The sequence below is a fragment of the Denticeps clupeoides genome, chromosome 11, assembly GCF_900700375.1.
Source record: "Denticeps clupeoides chromosome 11, fDenClu1.1, whole genome shotgun sequence".
In the NCBI taxonomy this organism is placed as follows: domain Eukaryota; kingdom Metazoa; phylum Chordata; class Actinopteri; order Clupeiformes; family Denticipitidae; genus Denticeps; species Denticeps clupeoides.
The window spans coordinates 7,984,489-8,002,501 of record NC_041717.1 but is presented as its reverse complement, the minus strand read 5'-3'; the positions used below and the strand labels follow the sequence as shown (position 1 = coordinate 8,002,501).

At 46.8% G+C, this 18,013-nt stretch overlaps 1 protein-coding gene across 2 annotated transcripts in view; it reads left to right on the top strand.

The window, feature by feature from the left end:
- Nucleotides 1-3,547: 3,547 nt before the first annotated feature.
- sema4c (sema domain, immunoglobulin domain (Ig), transmembrane domain (TM) and short cytoplasmic domain, (semaphorin) 4C) overlaps nt 3,548-18,013 on the top strand; it is a 39,710-nt gene continuing 25,244 nt past the window's right edge. For both annotated transcript variants that reach the window (XM_028996723.1, XM_028996722.1), the window contains exon 1: nt 3,548-3,961. The gene's annotated coding sequence lies outside the window, so the exon portion shown is untranslated. The remainder of the gene's footprint in view (nt 3,962-18,013) is intronic.

Genomic DNA, 18,013 nt, shown 5'->3' with positions numbered 1-18,013 from the left:
ACAGTTAAGTACATTCAAGGACTAAAGAGCGGAGCACATGCTCAACGCACTGCATCCAATTATTAAGACAGGCTTGTCAGTGGGGTGGCTTTTTTTAAAGCCCTTGAAGTCTTATCTACGTCCATAAAAAAATTGCACCCCAGGTACTCTGAATCCAAGTGAAACGAAACTGAGTACACATATTGCAAATTCAGGCTGCAGCACACGGAGCAGATGCCTTTCAGTCCAACAATAAGAGCATTTCAAAAGATGATTTTAGAGCGTATTCCGGCTCTTCTATGATTTGAGCTTGGTCAACCATTGGAGAGACAGCACATTCCTTTTTCCCCGAAAGTGCGGCCATTGCCCAAGGTTAAACCACGCGAGCTGTTAGATATTCATCTCACCTCGCCCCACCCCACTGTACAACTGCTTTACACGCAGAGGTCTGTCACTAAAACATACGGCAACAGACAATATGGTGGCAAAGAGCAGAACAACAGATGATGAAGAACTTTCAGCATTTCAGCACACAATAACCAGAATATTACAGAGCCTGGCTGTCACAGCAAATGGATTTTCTCAAGGAGAAGCGAATGAAGCACCCGCACGCTTCCCAGCGAACGCCAACCAACGCTTGTCACTGGTAATGAAACGCTGCCTGGATGTACATTTCTGCTCTACTGTACGTTTCCCTGTGATCACAGGGAGATGGATGTGCTGCAAAGGCAGCAGGGTGAGCAACCTGCAATATTCCAGGAGCGTCGGCTCATGGGATTTGAACCCTGCTATCTGCCATAATGAGTCGCTATCCCAACTCCCCATCCTGGCCTACTTTCCTCATTTTTCGAGCACCGTGTTATATATTCCACTCTGTGCTGGCAAGTGACTCATGCAACCTTTCTAGCACTCAATATTGGTCTAAAAACGTTTAAAAAACTGTGACTGAGCATTTTGAGTTCAAGAACTTCCTTCCAAGGATATTTTCGAATGTTTTTGGCCCCTTCAAGTACAGGCTTAGCTCACGGTAATAAAGTTTATTGTACTTGGAACATTCGGCTGATTAAATCCGGTCTTTCAATCGTCAAACTTTCAGTTGTTTCAACCACGAGGTTTGTACCCATGGGCAGCATTCACTGATGGATATTGGTTTATGAATCTATCTTTGTCCATCAGGAATATCCCATTGCTCATCTCATTTGATAATTATGATGTATTAATCTGAGCGTGAAGCAGGTTTATGATACCATAAAGACACCACGCCCCTTTTCAAGCACCAATGAAAAATGGGCGCTGTGTTTAGCAGCTTTATTGGACCATTATAGGCATACATGAACCACCAGAGCCAGAATTCTATTTGAGACATTCAACTTCATTCCTTTCAGTCTACAATAGAATGATACCTGCTTTCTCCCATCTTTGCAAGTTAGCGATATATGTTACTGACTTGCATAACCTAGCCGAATGCTAATCATAAACAGGACAAACCGCATTTGGCAACTGGACCAGATATTATTAATCTTTCTTTATTCTGTCTTCCAGGAAAGACAAACTTGTATGATCAATGTACAACTAACTAGCAAACTGTTTCATTACATGTGTAATAATTATAATGCTAAAGTGCATGTGTTTTTGCATATTTATGAAAATGTATGAATTCCTTTACAGAGTAGAAGTATGTTTTTTCAATATTCCATTTATTCCCTACATTATGTGTGTAGCTTCAACAGTTGTGTTTTTTGCTGTATAGGGTTTTACAGGACAACACGGGTAGTGCGGTAAGCGTAAAGTAATCGGTTTAGTACCTTCACAAAAATCACATAGATGAATGTTCATCTTCAGAAGAGCTTGTGTCAGACCTGCCAGGGACTTATAATAAGAATAAATGCTTAATATCTACAGTAATCTTCTGATAACACATCAGGATGTCTTAATGACCAAACACGCAAATTGCTCTGTCTTGTTCCCACAAATTAATACTTGTGCTGAGCCAATATATCTGATTTCTTATTTATTTCTATTATTGTCCACAGGAAACCATGAAAGTAGTCATATTATTTTCATTCACAAGCTTTGCTATGTATTCCGTTCAGTCCAAAATTACACACAAAAAGGATTTTTTTATTGTATTATCTGAAAATGTGTTTTATGAAAAAAAAAAAAAAACTTGTACTGCAGGAAACCAACTCAAATTATCTTGCATAGTGAGTGGAATCTTTATGCTTTTTAGATATCTTTTTTATTTTCTATGGTACAGCCAGTTGCAGGCCACAACATATTTTGTGACAGTATAAATGGAAATGCTTAGGGCTTTTATTGATGACATGGTGCTGAGTGAAATTGCATTGCCTCTATGTCATTCATTACATTTCTCCAAACGCCATGGTTTGGGAAACCCTCATTGAAATGCTGTGGCTGCATGTGGGTAAAAATCAATCTAAGGTGATCGTGTAGGAATACAGGGATGCTGTTTTAGTGCAGTGAAAAAGGCATAATGGCCTCCCTAGTGATATGGTTTATTTTCAGAGCAGACTTAAAACATGTTTGTATTCCATATAATATAGGTCAAGACATGGATTAAAATGGTTTAATAAGAATTACTACGATAAAATAATATCCTACTGCAGGCTATTCAGCACATATTCATTGCTTACTGAGTGTCTAAGCAGCTGTTTGCTTGTGGATATATTGGTTCACAGACATTTAAGGCAATGAATTTAATATAAATCTACAAGACAGTATTCCAGCCGAGATAAAACTAAAATCTTTCTGGATTATTTAAATGTCATATGACTTCTTTATAATCCCGCAGACTCAATAATCTCAAACCACTTTCAGTGTTGATGGTATTGCTTTGTTTTGGTATGTTATTATGTATAATGAGTGATGTTTTATATAAAATAAATATGATTGATCCATGTACCATCAATGCAAACTACAGCAAAGTCTTATGAAAATGTACCAACTATAAACCAGAACCGCCTTTAATTATTATAATAACAACAGTAATATGCTGCTGCATTGTATGTTTCCTCATGCTGTAATCCACAGGTCCTATTTTTATTTCACATGTATTGCAAATAGATTCACATATTGACCACTATTGACCATACAATAAATACTATAAAATCCACATTCACTGCAATATCTTCTGTCCACTTCATCACCTTACATAACACACCTTATTCATACACTAGTACACACGAAAATACGTAATAAGACAATGTATAAATGATGGTGTTAATAGTTAATATAATAATGTTCTACGTCTCTATAGGCATCACTATTTGCAACATTATGTGAGGCTGTATATAATATTATATCATATTGTTGTTATCAAGCTATATATATAGGGATATAGTGTTGTATGATGTTGTATACATATACATAATTTGTGTGTGCATTTATATATCCACATTTTATCTCATCGTGGTGTAATAATCGTGATTCCGTGTTAAGTTGTTGTACCGGTGGGTAGTATCCTGTGGCCGGTACCGGACAGGGGGGTATGGGCGGGGACCTGTGTGGGCTTTTTTTCACGTCTTTGTATCGGTCTGGCCCTGCGCACTGAGACGCACCAGAGGCAGCGGCGCTCATTGCAGTCAGTCCCGAAGTCCGGATCGGATTTCACTCACTAGCTGCTGCCGTCACCAGCCGCGCCGTCCGGACCCTTCATTCTAGTGAAGAGGGAAAAAACCAACACGCACGCACGCACGCACGCACGCACGCACGCCTGCAGAGGAACGCGCGGAGACGGGGGAGACGGGGGAGAGTTCCGCGATGGAAACTGGCACCGGCGTCTTGACGCGCGGCTCGGCGTTGCGGCGGGAGGAGACGCGGTGAGGAGCGGCAGCCGGGAGCCGCCGGAGCGGCTTTTTCGGGGAAGGTTACCGTTCGCCGTGATCGCGGACTCGGACCGGCAAGCTGAATATTTCATCATCATCATCATCCTCATCATCGGCGGGAGCTCCGCGCCACGGAGGTAAGTTTCCTGCCCCCGCGGCGCAGCCCCTCCGCGGCTTCTCTCCGCGTCTCTCCCGCGCCGATCGAAGTTCGTTTTAAACGCAGCAACGGGGACGCCAACTGTTGCAAGTTTGTCCCCCTTTAAAAAAAAAAAAAAAACGCGTAAACGTAAGAAAGGTGAAGAGTTCGGTCCGGGTTTTTGTTGCGCTGGTGAAGCGCGGCGCACTGCGGTGCGGCGAAAAAAGCACAATAAAGCGACTCACTGTCAAATAATAAGCATTTATTATAATAATAATAATAAAAAAGGAAAACGAACAAGCGGTGCACTTTTACCAAGAGGGGCCGGAATCTTTTCTTTAACCAACAGAAGTTGAAATGCCACGTTTTGTTTGTCATTCACGTCCATGTGACGCGCAACTGTCAGCGTGGCAGGAGCCGATATTTTTTGGTGGGGGTGTGTAATATAAAGTAAAGTGCAGGTGTGTGTGTGTGTGTGTGTGTGTGTTGCTGGCCTGGGTAATGAAGTGAGTGTCCGCTGATTACTGTAATTGTGGCGTGACCTGCGCCGGACGTCGGTGTGTTGTCACGCAGACAATGGGGCGCGTTTTCTGGCTGGAACCATCTCTGGTGTGTGTGTGTGTGTGTGTGTGGGAGACAGAGCGTGTGTTTGTGAGATTGGACAGGATGGCACTAATGAATGTCCCCCCCCTCCACCATCAGCCAGAATCTGTCTATTGTCTGATTTATTTAATCGCCCTCCGAGTGGGACAGCCCCACCAGACAGGCACGCTTCCTGTGCGGAGGCGCCCCGTCCGAGCGTCCAGTCCGCCGCTCCTGGGCTCCTCACCTCCGAGGTTCAGCTGTCCATTGAAAGTCAAATTTGACCCAGCGGGGTTGATCTCTCGCTCATTGTTGCCGCACAATGGAGCCGCATCCTTCCTCGCTCCCCTGCTTTTGCATACAGACAGCTCTATCTGTCCCTTTCTGCGTCTTCGCTGGCCCGCGGTTTACTGCCTCGGAACGCCCTCCCCCCTCCGGGAGGATGAAAGGAGCATTAACTGGATCGATAGTGCTATTACATACGGGCTTGGGTAAACGTGAGAGCGTCAGCTGTCGGCTCTGGGTTTCCCAGAATGCAGCGGGTTTGGGGGTTCGGCCTGCCTCTGGCACGCTGGTAAGCGGAGGACACGTGTAGTCCTGCGTCTTGTGAGCCCTTCCTGTTGACGCGGTCACTTGGCGGTCAAAAGTGAGTGCGGCTAGACCAGAATCCGGCTCGGCGGTGGAGCGCGGTGTGCAGCAACTGCGTCCCGGTCACCTCATCTTCTCTCCTCGCAATGTCCTGTCCCTGTCACGGCTTTCCCCGCTTTTCTCTTCACTACTTTTCATTTGTCACCTCATTCTGTCATTCTCTTCCCCTCCATTTCTCCCGTTCGTCTCTCCTCCTTCATGTGTAGCCCGTCGTGAGCTCTGCTGGACGTCCTCTGGCACGGCCATCGGGGGACTAGGCCTGTGGCCCTAAGTCCCTTATGCCGAACGTGTGTGTTTTGGAGATTGCATCTGGTGTGTGTTTGGCTGTGCAAGCTGGTGGGGGTTGGTGCAGGCACGGACTCGGCAGGGTGCTTGGAAATGTGGGGTGCTGGGAGAGACCAGAGTGGCTTTCAGGGCCTGGACTGGGGGGGGGTCGGGGGTCTGCTGTTTTGACGATCCTCCCAGGGGCCTGTGCACGTGTGCCGGAGCGAGGCTGTGTGTGCGCAGCTGTGGCCCGGCGCTGGAGAGAGACGCACATCGACGCGGCCCTGTGAAGTGTGGGTGAGTGGTCCGCAGCTGACGCTGACACACAAGGCCACCCCGCCTCTCCTACGAGGCCTGGTCCACCTGGTCCCGCGCGGTGGCCTCTGGTTCCAGCTTTCAGCACTTCTTCCGTTGGCGATGATGTGCATCACGCCACTGTCCACGTGAGCTGCTCAGCCGTGAAGACAATCACCCCACTTTCAAATGAGTCCAGTGCTGCATGAGGGGGAGCCAGCGGTGAGGGCAGAGTTGTAGGCGGGAAGGCCAGGCGGTCCGTTAACTGTATCGACCATCTGCGGCTCCCCCCATCGGCGTCTGAAGCGCTTCCTCCGACCCTCTGCATATATACGCAACGGTAACGGATTAAAAGTTCGAAGGAACGGAGACGAGTGAAGGAGTGCTGAGCCGACGTGAGTGCAAATGAAGCCTTTTTCTACATTCGGCCTTGTGTGAATATTTTTCTGTCCACTGATGGTGTTCTGGAGCCCCACGCACGTAATTAAGGGGTGTAGCGCACAGTGTGTAGAGTAGCAGTCAATACGCGGGACAAGGGACGTCCAAACAAACCAATTTAGCCAGATGTACAACACGTCCCGGCCAATACAGGACAGCCGGCAAACCATAGGGCCACTTGTCGCTTAGAGGGAAGGGTCATTGCAAATCAATACAGCATTACTGTGAGCGATCACTGCGATCACATGGTGAAACATTTCTGTCACAGATCGTGCTTTTCACAGCCGGCAGACCCGTAAAATAAACTACTGTAAAAATGCTGGTTGAGTCCGTGCCACTGGAGCTTTGCCCTTTGGTACACCTGGGTTTGCTAGTCGATTTTAACTGTAATTCTACCTGGTAAAGTTAGGTCTTGGTAGTTAGCTGAGGTTTTGGCTAGTGTAGTTATAGCTAGTCAGTTCGAATTTGATAGGGGTGGTAGTAGCCTAGTGGGTAACACACTCGCCTATGAACCAGAAGAACAAATCCCACTTACTACCATTGTGTCCCTGAGCAAGACACTTAACCCTGAGTTGCTCCAGGGTGGGACTGTCCCTGTAACTACTGATTGTAAGTCACTCTGGATAAGGGCATCTGGTAAATGCTGTAAATGTAAATAGTCAGTTGTAGTTGAAGTTCTACCTTGCTAGTTAGGTTTTTCTGGCTAGTATAGTTTAGGATTGCTTGTTCTAGGCTGCCATTCAACTGCATTTGTAGTTCTGGCCAGCTAGTTAGCCGCAGTTGTGACTAGTGATGTTTTGATGTAGTTCTGGTTAGGAGACCTCAGGTTCGCTTGTTAGCAGTAGTTCTGGTTTTGTGACGTTATGGTTTGCGATTTCTGGGTTGCTAATTTAGTTATAGCTGTATTCCTGGTTTGCTAACTTTGGAGTTTTAGCGTTTAGTTCTTATTTACTAGTTCCGGGTCGCTAGTAAAGCACCGACCCGGTAAATCCGGCCTGCTAGTCAGCTACAGCTGTTGGAAAGTTGTGTCTTGCTAATTAGCCATAGTTGACGGGGGAGGAACTTACTACCCAGGCGGCGCTTTCAAGTTCGCCAACTTTTACCTCTAGCAGCGCGGGGCGTACCAGAGCTGGGCACTCGTGCCACATCTTAACACCAACACCGGCCTTCCTGTTCCCCGTCTGTCGGTGCTTTGTTGGTATGCTGTATGTGACCCGGTACGAATTTGTCCTTTGTTTTCGTGCCTCAATTTCGCGACTCCAGCGGTGACGATTGAGTCCGCAGCAGATGTTTTCCCTAATTAGGCTCAGCTCAGATTATTTATTGACTATCAGTATAATTGCTACATTCGTGACAAGGAGCATCACACGGACAATTTGTGAGGAATTCTGGGACGGCGAGCGCTTAAAGGGCCTCCATTTGCCACTGAGCTCCTGTACGTGTTTGGCACGAGGAGCCGGCGTCGCTGTCATGCCCTGGAGAGCGGCGCGTTACTGCTGTGCATTGGCGTCTATTTCATGGGCGGTCCGTATCGATGAGCAGCCGGAGTCCAGCTCGGATCTCAATTTGTTTTCATCAAAGTCGGGGGTGTTTCTTTTCTTGCCGTTATGCAGCGCGCCTTCCCGTGCGACTGTGCAACTGAGCCGTTAGCGGCAGGAAATGCTGGAGGAGGATGCACACACACACACACACACAAATAAACACACACACACACACATGCGCATGCAGTGAAAATTTGAGGCACAACACAACAATAAAAGGCGTCTCAGCTGGAGGGGCATTGAGAGATGGAAGCGCGCCAGGCAGGGGAGGAAGTCTTAACAGAGCTAATGCTCCTGCCCCTGGGGAAAGTAGGCTGCAGATTTCTGCACTGTCCTCCGGATTCCGGCTAAAGCTGCAGCGGCGCTGGACGTGGGCTGCCCTGGGTGTGGCTTTGTTGGATCTCTCTCACTCCTCCCCCCAGGGGAGGCCTAATTGCCAGGGTAGGCTGGAGCGGCCCTCCCAGATGCAGAGAGGCAGGAGCCAGGCACAATGGCAGGCCTGTTGCTGGTCCGCTGAGCCGGGGATTGGGGTTGGTGGGTTGTCTGTGTTTACCCCAGCTGTACGCTGGGCTTGCAGCGGCCTGACCTCTGACCCGCACTGCCTGCACTCAGCAGAACCCCTGCTGGTCTCTTCCAGTCTGCTGCACCCTGTCTGGTTTTTAAAACAAGAGCTAAACGGGGAGAAAGAGAGAGAAGGAAGGGGGCTGTAAAAACACTGCGACGAAGCTGGACTTGCAATCAACGATTATTCTAAAACCCTACAGCCTCTTCGTTTTCGAGGAGTCTTTCTCTCTCTCTCTTTTTCTTCCTCGTTCCCTTCCTTGCAGTCTTTTTTTGTACAGGATCCTGGCCCCGTGCACCCCTGTGTATTTGTAATAGACCCTCTCCACGTGCCGTATGCTTTTTCTCCCTCTCCTTTTGGCCTTTCTCATTCCTCTGCACTCCCTTTCCCTCTCTCCCTCTCTCCCTCGCTCTCTGTGTCTCCAACACACACACACACACACTCACACTCACATTCGGCATATGGAACAGTTTATCTAGAAGCTTACTTTTTGCGCCTATTAAGCATAGTCCCATTAAAAAAACGAGAACAGGCAGAGAAAAGCAAACTCCTGCGTCTCTTTAATACGACTTTTCTGAAGAGTGAAGAGCCAGTCTCTTTTCTTTTGGTTCATGCCTCTCTTGCTATGTTCTTAAGCCCTATGCCTCTACACATCAAAAAATCAATAAAGTGTCTCTTTAAGAAGGCCTGGAGAAATAATGGAATAAGACGGGCTGGGAGAAGCCATGATGCAGACGGCTGCTTCCCTTCGTTTACCTGTCTGCTCTTCTGTCTCCTTTTTTCCTCCTTTGTTTTTTAATCATGGCTTCACCTTATTTTTTGGATGCCGGAAATTGAAGGTGGGCCGCAGAAACCCATAAAAGCTAATGAATTCACTTGACCCCTCCCCCTCCACCATCTTAAAATTCACAGTCTTCCGGCCCCTCCGGTGTGTGTGTGTGTGTGTGTGTGTGTGTGTGTGTCCACTCGTCTGCTGTGATTTGTTGCGTGAGTGTTAGATTCCTCACATACGTGTGCGGCTCTGCCCCGATCGTGAAAGTTCTTAATACATTAATAGGCCAGTGATTAAATTTGTACTTGCGCGGGTGTCTGGCTGCTGGTGCGTGATTCGGTGTGTACGTGTGCAAACCGGCATGCATGGTGACAGAGAGAAAGAGAGAGAGTGTGTGTGTGTGGGTGGGTCTAAGACTGGTCCTTAGTTCGCTCATGTAGTGTTTATATTATGGCGCAGCATTTTCCACAGCATAATAATTCAACCGCGGAACATACTTATTATCACAACAATAATAAACAAATGTTCATGTATGTAATTCAGCTACGAGGACGTCGGTGAAAACGGCATCATCGCGGCAGGTCGGCATTGGACCTTTGCGTGTGTGCGCTCTGCGCAGCGTGAGCTCCATCATAATACGATGCCCCTTGTTAACTGCACCGTATTGTGGTCTGACAGGCCGGCCCTGTAGCCGTGGTCAGCTGTGCCGCCTTTGTTGTCGGTGAAGTCGGCCCTGCGTCTTTCTCTCACTCGACGCTTTCATGTCCTTCTGCTGCCGTAATTGGCCTTTCCCCGCGCACGGCTGTAATGGGTGCTAGCGCAGCTGACGGCTGTTCCGGGTAGGGGTGGCTCGCCCGGCCTCCGGTCGGTTTGCCACGTCTGCCTTGTGACTGTGGAGTGAGCGAGAGAGAGAGAGAGAGAGAGAGAGAGAGAGAGACAGCAGACTCGCTATTGACAAGTTTACGTGTTTGCACTTTTCCCCCCTTTTCCAGTGTGTGTTTTTCTGAAATGGCAATTTAAGCTGCTGATTGACTGAGTCATGCAGGCAGCGGGAACAGGAGAGGTCTTTTCGCACGCCCGCCCGCCCGCCTCTGCACTAGCTAATGCACAATCGCTACACAAACTACCCTACGTAAACACACACACAAAGCAACGCACTAAGTAATGCAAACGAATGCGGCCTGATCCGAGGCAGAGGTTATAAAGAGGGGGTGATGGAGCGCAGTGCAGCTGTAATTGCCAATGGTTTATTGATTTATTGGCAATCTGGACAGAGTGGCCTTCGCGACACCGTGCCTCCTTTCTCTCTGCTTCTGTCGCTCAACCATTCAGCTGTTCAGGTGAACAGGATGTTGGGGGATGGAGGCACGGGAGGGTTTTTTTTTTTTTTTTTTGCCATTTTAAAAGCCAGCAGAGGTTTCTGGAGGCTGACCTGTATTAAATTATCATTTTTGTAGGAGCTACTACATATTGCAGAACGGACAATTAAGTGAACTTCGCACTGTGTAAAAATTCAGTTATCTGAAATGTAATATAGTATTCATTACTATACAACCACCTGTAGCCATGAATCATTGAGTTTTCATTCTATTAGAACAAACCCATCACAATTACAGTGGGAGCCGGTATCCACCTCAGAGGACGGCATGTTGCACCACCAGTTCTCTTCCTTTCTTCTCCTTTTTTTGTGTGTTGATATTTGATACATGACACGACATTAGGAGCATGTAGTGATAAATTAAGAAGGCCACGAGTGAGTGGGGGTGAACTTTACTTGTACGTTCGCAGCAGGAAATGTACATTTTAGTTTTATTTTTACGTAGGCTTTCAGTCCGAGACATCCAATGTACAAATCTGTGCATTTTAGGTCAAACCTCTCATCTCGAAAACCGCTTCCAAGGCATTATTGATCGCTTCACAAGCTGAGATGAATTTAAAAGGTGCCATTACACTTAACAGTGTCTGGTAGCAGCATATCTCGGCAGGGCCGTTGATGGGAGGCGCTAAGTGAATTAGGGAGCCAGAGCAAGGAGGCTAGAGGGGGGCCTTGATCACATCAGGTAGCCGAGATGCTCGGCCCACCCTCCGTCGGTAGCTCTTTCTCCATTACAGACCCACTTACGGGCTCCCTCAAACTCCCTCAGAAGCTGGGGGCGCGGCGCTGGGAGGAACGGGGGCTACACCCAGCCCGGCTCCGGTTGCTCACGCTGGGATGGGCCTTTTTGGTCTGGGACAGTCGATATTAAACAGGCTCTTTGAAGGCCGGAGCAGCGGGACGCAGGGAGTTCGGTCCCGGCGAGAAACACTTAAGGCCGTGGAATATCAAGATGGGGAAGCGCCTCGGTTCTTCCCGCCATTCTCGGGGGAACCGGGGCTCCCCGCTCCGGGGCGAGTCGGGGGAAACGATCACAACAAATCCGCCTCCGCGTACACGCAACCGCCCACACCTGCGCCCCCCCCCCTGCTCCCTCCCCTCCACCTGCTCCACTCCGTGGCCCTGTGGCAGACCGCGAGGGCCGTCGGCGGTGATGAGGGCTGCCGGGACCGAGGGACTGGCTGTTTGTTGTTATTGGTGTTATTAATAAAAATGACCTCATCTGGGTGTACCGGTTCCCTGCGGTCTCCCCGCCGCTCCGCCTCCATTTCACTTCGCCGTTTCTCTGCTCTCTCCCACCACCGCTGCTCCATCCCCCCCTTACGGTTGGTACTCGGCGCCCCTTTTCTTGCCCATTCGCCCCTTCCTCCGTTCCTTTGTGTTCTGCCTCCGTCTCTGTTTTTGGCCTGAAGACGGATGGCGGCGGGCTCTACCTGCTCAGGTCGGCCGGCGATGAGCCGCTGAGACACAGTAGCCTGTCGGAGAGACATTATCTCATTACAGGGCCCGGGCGCGGCCGCCCCGCGGGGACCCGCCCCTGACGAGAGCGCATGAGATCACCCTGCCCTGCCGCCAGCTCCGCGTGGGTGTGCGGATTTGGTGTCGACAGGCGCCTCGCGCGGCCCTTTCCCACTCGCCGCGGACGATGCCGGAAATGAAGTTATCACGTCTGATTTATTGCGAAATGCTTTTAATGAAATTATGCCGCTGTGGTCCTGTGCCCCGTCTTCTTTGCACAAGCCCCCGTTTTATTAAAACTAACATTTCGTTCCTTCATCTTTAATCAGGCCGTTAAAATGGCTTAAAAAATGGCATTGGCTTAATAAATGTTTCTGGATTCACCCGTTAAGGCAAATAGCCCACGTCTCCCTGATTATTCACACTTCTGTAATAATGGAGTGTTCCTCTGCAGGGGTAAACTGAATTAAATGCTGTTTCATTTCAATGGAGGCAACGAGAAAAATCCATTTTTGAAGAAAACGGACAGGGCTCCCATGTCGGATTGTAATGGGCCCCCAAAGTGCCGCAGAGTTGATGCATTTCTCCCTATTTTATGGCTGCTGATCCTCTTATTAGACAGAAACACAGACTACGAGTGGAGCCAAGATAGGGAGAAGGAGATTAGAAGGGTGTAGGCCCAGTTTTTGTATCCGGGCCTGTGGGAACAAGGAGGTTTTATCAGTGTGCGTCTCTGAAACTTGGAGTTGTTTGGATTCGCTTGCATTTTTTTATGAGAAATATTCAGATAAATGTCCATCCAGCCTTGGGGTCTGTTGTGGAAAGTGCAGCACTAAAGCTAAAGCATTACCAGCAGATCCTCCCACTTGTGTAAACACACAGGCACAAACTGGGCCCACTTTTCCCTCCATTTTGCCCATAATTGCTTGGTTCCATGCATGGTGAGTGTATACACCTACACACACATTTCTGTATGGTGGCCAGTTCCTTTCTTCCCTGCTCTTCTGAAGTAAATCATGATATCATTGAACTGTCCTGTTTTTAACGCGTGTGTCTGTGGACAAATGCACAATTTTCAATGACAAAAGAGCCACCAGAATAGATGCCATGTTCCTCCAGTCTCAGTTAATTTACTGGAAGGATGGACAAGATTCCCTTTTTTTGTGTTTTGATGGGGATGGCGATGCTAAAACCTCACATTGATCTGGTTTCTGAAGGTCATATCATGTGATTTATACAGTTTTCATATTCTTCAACCATTGATGGATCTTTGTATCATGTGCATGGGTAGCATATTTTAACCTGGACAACAGTAGACGTGGGCCAAATATTATTATATTATAGGGCAGTGGTGGAAGCGGCCCCGTAATCAAGGTTGGAACCCCGATCCGCCAATGTACCATTGAGGTGCCACTGAGCAGAGCACCGTCCCCACACACTGCAGCCTGCTGCACATTTTGTTGTGTGCACCATGTGCTGTGTATGACAATGACAGTCACTTCAATTTCACTATCAGTATTGATCTTCCTCTAGTGAATATGCTGGTTTCATTGTTTATTTAGAAAAAAGGCAGGAACTGATCCAGTAATAGTGATTATGATAATATTCTGCTCTTTAAACATACTTTGATTTTTTTTATTTACCTTCTGCAGATGCTGAAATATGCACTGTGATATTATTGTTATCATGGAGAAAGTTTCATACCACCTAGACACCACATGCCTAGATACCACACCTGTCATGATAGAGATGCTTTATCACAGGATAAAGGATCGTTTTTGTGTTCTTATGCAGTTTACAAGTTTTGCCTTTCTGTAAGGAGGGCCCCAAAGACCCCCCTGTGCAGATGGATGGATACAAGATGGATTAGGTACATTTTAGCTCCGCCCCTTCCCTAATACCTGGGAAAACCATCCCCGCAGCCTTTTCACTGCTCACTGGACTTTGACAAGAGCTATATAAATCGATAAAATAACCATCATAAGGCTGCTTGGAGTGTTCAGTATCGGTAGCAGACCTTAGCTCTGTTACACTGTACCAGACAAAGTATGAAACATGTGGGGATATATTTGGACGTAGCTTGCAAACAGTGGTCCTACATCATACTCTGAAAGAGGTCCTATTGTCTTTAGAGCGAAACATACGCTACGTTCACTTTGTGACAGTATCGGAATTTCAGGCGCTGCTGCAACCTACATTTACTGACTAGCCAATAAAAATGCAACCAGAATTTTCCCTACTTATGACAGTGTGCACATTTCTCCTTAACCCTTGACTTTTGTCCTGATGATGTTCATTACCAGGGGTCACCAACACATGTCCTGGGGTGACAAGAACTAAGAACTGAGCTGTTCTTGCCTTGTGCCTTCTAGGACCCCTTGGTGACCCCTGATCTGTTCTATCTTGCATTTTAGTTTGTGATTCAATAGGTCCCATTATCATACAGTTTATATAGCTGTTATACCAAACTAAATCCATGTGTGATTTGTAATGATCGGATAAAAATAGCCCAAACCTGTAGGAATAAGTGGACCTACACAATGACATGTAATTAATTATTAAAAATATACACAGACTTCCCCCAGTTTGGCCGAGGCACTGGGCTGCCCGGTGGTTGCCAGCTCTGACACCAGGTGCTGAGTATTTCATGCCTCCGTCGTCTCCCGGGCCGGGCAAAGTTAGAGGAATAATAAGCAGCGCCTCCAGCTCTCTCCCAGCCAAACCCAGATCAATGCGGCTGAGCGGGCGCAGCCGCCACCCCATCTGCAGCGCGCTGGAGGTCGAACATAATGAAAGGGGCTAATTGTATGGCCAGGCCACTTCCATATTTGTGATCAGGATTGCACTACTTTTTTGCGGAACAGAGGTCATGGACCCTTTGACTTAAAAAAAAATCCATGAGGGTTCATCCGCCGCGACCCCTGAGTAATTGGTGACGCTGGAGGTCAGTGTATAAGAGTCCTTGGGAACAAAGGGAGCTTGTGTCCATGCCAACCCCCCTACTGTGGCCGCTTCTTCTGTGGGGCTATTTTTAAGTTTTCTGAGGATGCCCTTGTACAGATGTCTACATTATGAGCCTGGTCAAGGCCGCATTTAGCTGCACTTAAAGATGCGAAGCGGGCCTGCAGGAAGCTTTACTGCCACATGTCACCTACAATAGAGCCTGTCCACCCCCAAGCCATGATTGAAGTTGTCACCGCTGATTCACAGACACTTCAGAGCGACTCGTACCAGGCACAGAGAAGCCGCTTAGCTAAACATAAAGGGCCTAATCATATGCAACGTTAAGGCCATGTCAGCGCTGATGTTTTTTTAAAGGAGTGCAGACATCGTAATTTCAGATTTGGAACACCAGCTGATTTATTTTATTGGGGGAGCTGCTGGAGCAGCCCGTTTACTACAGACTTCTGGCAATTTCCGATTAAGCAGCCGTATCGTGAGTTAGGCGAACCTGATTTGTGAAGGGCCAGCTTTGTTTCACTGGTCAGTTGTTGGTCATGTGGCTTGGGCCGTGAAAAACTCGGAAACAGCTTGATGAAACTTAAGGCCTACCATGCATGTGTTTTTCTCATTTACTTGGCTCTTTCTCCCTTGAGAGTTTTTTCAAAAGTTTAGATGTGTGTGTGTGTGTGTGTGTGTGTGCGAATGAGTGATTGAGTGTGTGTGTGTTTACTGTGAAAATTGAAAAGAGAGCTGTGGAAGGCCTTTTTATTTATTTTTGTTAAATCCACACTGACAGCAAACAGAGAATGTGTTCAGATTGCCTGTGTGTGTGTGCACGCATGTGTGTGTGCACCTACATGTGTTTCTTGTGTGTGTGTGTTCTTTATGTCTGGGTCTCCCCTGCTCATAAGGACACAGATGCTGCACATTTTTTGCAATAGCAGAAAAAGAATTTGGAAAAATGCATTTCCTCCTTGTTTTCCAGTAGTTGCACATGTATTATCCCCTCATACACACATACACACACACACACACACACACAAGAAATTAAATGTGTGTGTTCTCTGTTCCTGTAATTTTGGGTACAGAGATTCCCTATGATTTTATCAATAATGGAAAATGTCCCTGTGTAGAGAAATGCTTTTTGGCTTTTCATGAGATACACTTTGATATCCAGCATATAAAAGAAAAAAGGACTTGTGTGTGTGTGCGTGTGTGTACCTTTTTTATAAAATGGAAAAATGCCGACCAGAAGCGCAATTATAGAAACGTTTTCATGAATGTGTGTATTTCATTGGTTGTGGATCCTTGTTTCCCCACTATCTTATAAAAGAGGGCGTTTTTTGCAGGGTTGCAGGTTCCCATGTGGGAAAATGCTTATTCAGAGTCTTTCTCTTGCACATTATGTATGTCTGAAATATTTATAGGAATAAAGGACAGTGTGTGTGTGTGTGTGTGTGTGTGTGTGTTGTGACCACTCGCATCTGCTTGTGTCTGCTCCACGCACAGTCGAATTTTCCACCTGCTCGTCCAGTAGCGTGCTGCATTTTAGCCGGTGGAGAAAGTTTAGATTTGCTCATGTGTGCCCTAGATTTTTTTTCCTGATGGGCCGTAAAGCAGCCGCTCTGGATCCAGTTATTGCTGCGAGTTCATTCTCAGGTTGAGAGGCTCTGGGTAAAGGGTTAAATGCTTTAGCAGACATGCGACCCAATATTCCCTCCTCAGTAGCTCTGCACTGATGATTATTCGATTAATCCAATCATCTAAGTCAATTTTTTTGCAATACGATCTGCATATATGTGCATTTTGGGGGTCATTTTTGCAGTTAAGTTGTATCGTCCTTGTTCATGTTTATTCGTATGTTAATGATGTCGCCCGTTTAATTGTATGTTAATGATGCTCGTCGTTTAATTGAATCCGGTGTTTATTGTTTGCAGATGTTGCTGCAGCTTACTTTATTCTAATGGAAGGCACTTTATACCACAATGGGTTGCCCAGCAGACATTGTGCTGGCGCCATTATGCGCCGTCATTGATGTTGACACAAAACCTCTCTGTAGCACAAGGCTGTGTGACAGTTGCCAGTTATGTGATATGCTGCGTGAGGCAGCCCGAGCTGCGAAGCTGCAGCCACAAGAGAGCATCTCAAATGAATTTTAGCCCATGCCTTCCTTTTATCTTGTTTTCCATTTGTGTGTGGTGTGTGGGACTGTGTGCATGTTTGTTTGTTTGTGTGTGTGTGTGTGTGTGTGTGTGTGTGTGTGTGTGTGTGTGTGTGTGTGTGTGTGTGTGTGTGTGTGTGTGTGTGTGTGAAATGTCTCACTCTTTCGAGAGAGGCATTAACCTGATTGGAAGCAGAACCCGGTGTGGCCTTCAGCAGGTTGGTCAGATTGGGTTTGACACTCCTATAGGAAAACTTTACATACACGCAATGAAAAGAAAAAATATGTATTTAGTAGGGCGGTCAAAATGAACAATGTGAGTAAGGTGTTAATTAGTTCATTACTTTTGTTTACTTGAATGTGGGTCTGACCTATTACATGGATGCAGAATTCACCTAAAAGACAAAGAATTTCACCCCAGTCTGCAGGGTATTTTATTAGACCTCTAATATCATTTATATTTCAGTTGTCTGCATTGGTTCTTGCATGTTGGTAAAACACCGTTACGTTGGATTTTTCTGTCCTGTTCCTGTGTTCCCGGCTATCGTGCCATGTTGTTTTCAGTTATTAAAAGCCCCCATGTGGTGTAGTGGTGCCTGCCCCTTCCTTTCTTTGCTATAATGTGAGATATCCAATATAGCAAGCTTTAATTACTGCTAATTAATTGCTGCTAAGTGTGGTGAATTAGTTTGCAATATGTGCAATAAACTATAGTTTAATTGATTGACATGTATAGAAAAGACATGTTTTTCCATCTGATTTTAATGAGCAAGATTATGCTGGGCCTTATGGCATCCCATAATTAGTATTTAACATATAAACATGTATTATTTTAAAGCAATGGCTTATTTTAGGAAATTTATTCAAGTAGACAGTATTGTATCGATATGTTGCTCATGTCATTTGCAGAGACTTCCCAGGAAAGGTTCTGAGATGGGGGGGGCATGTTAGAAATCGGGGTTGTCAGTGGTCTTAGGGGAGACAGATTAGAAAGACAGCCTGTCAGAGAGAGCAG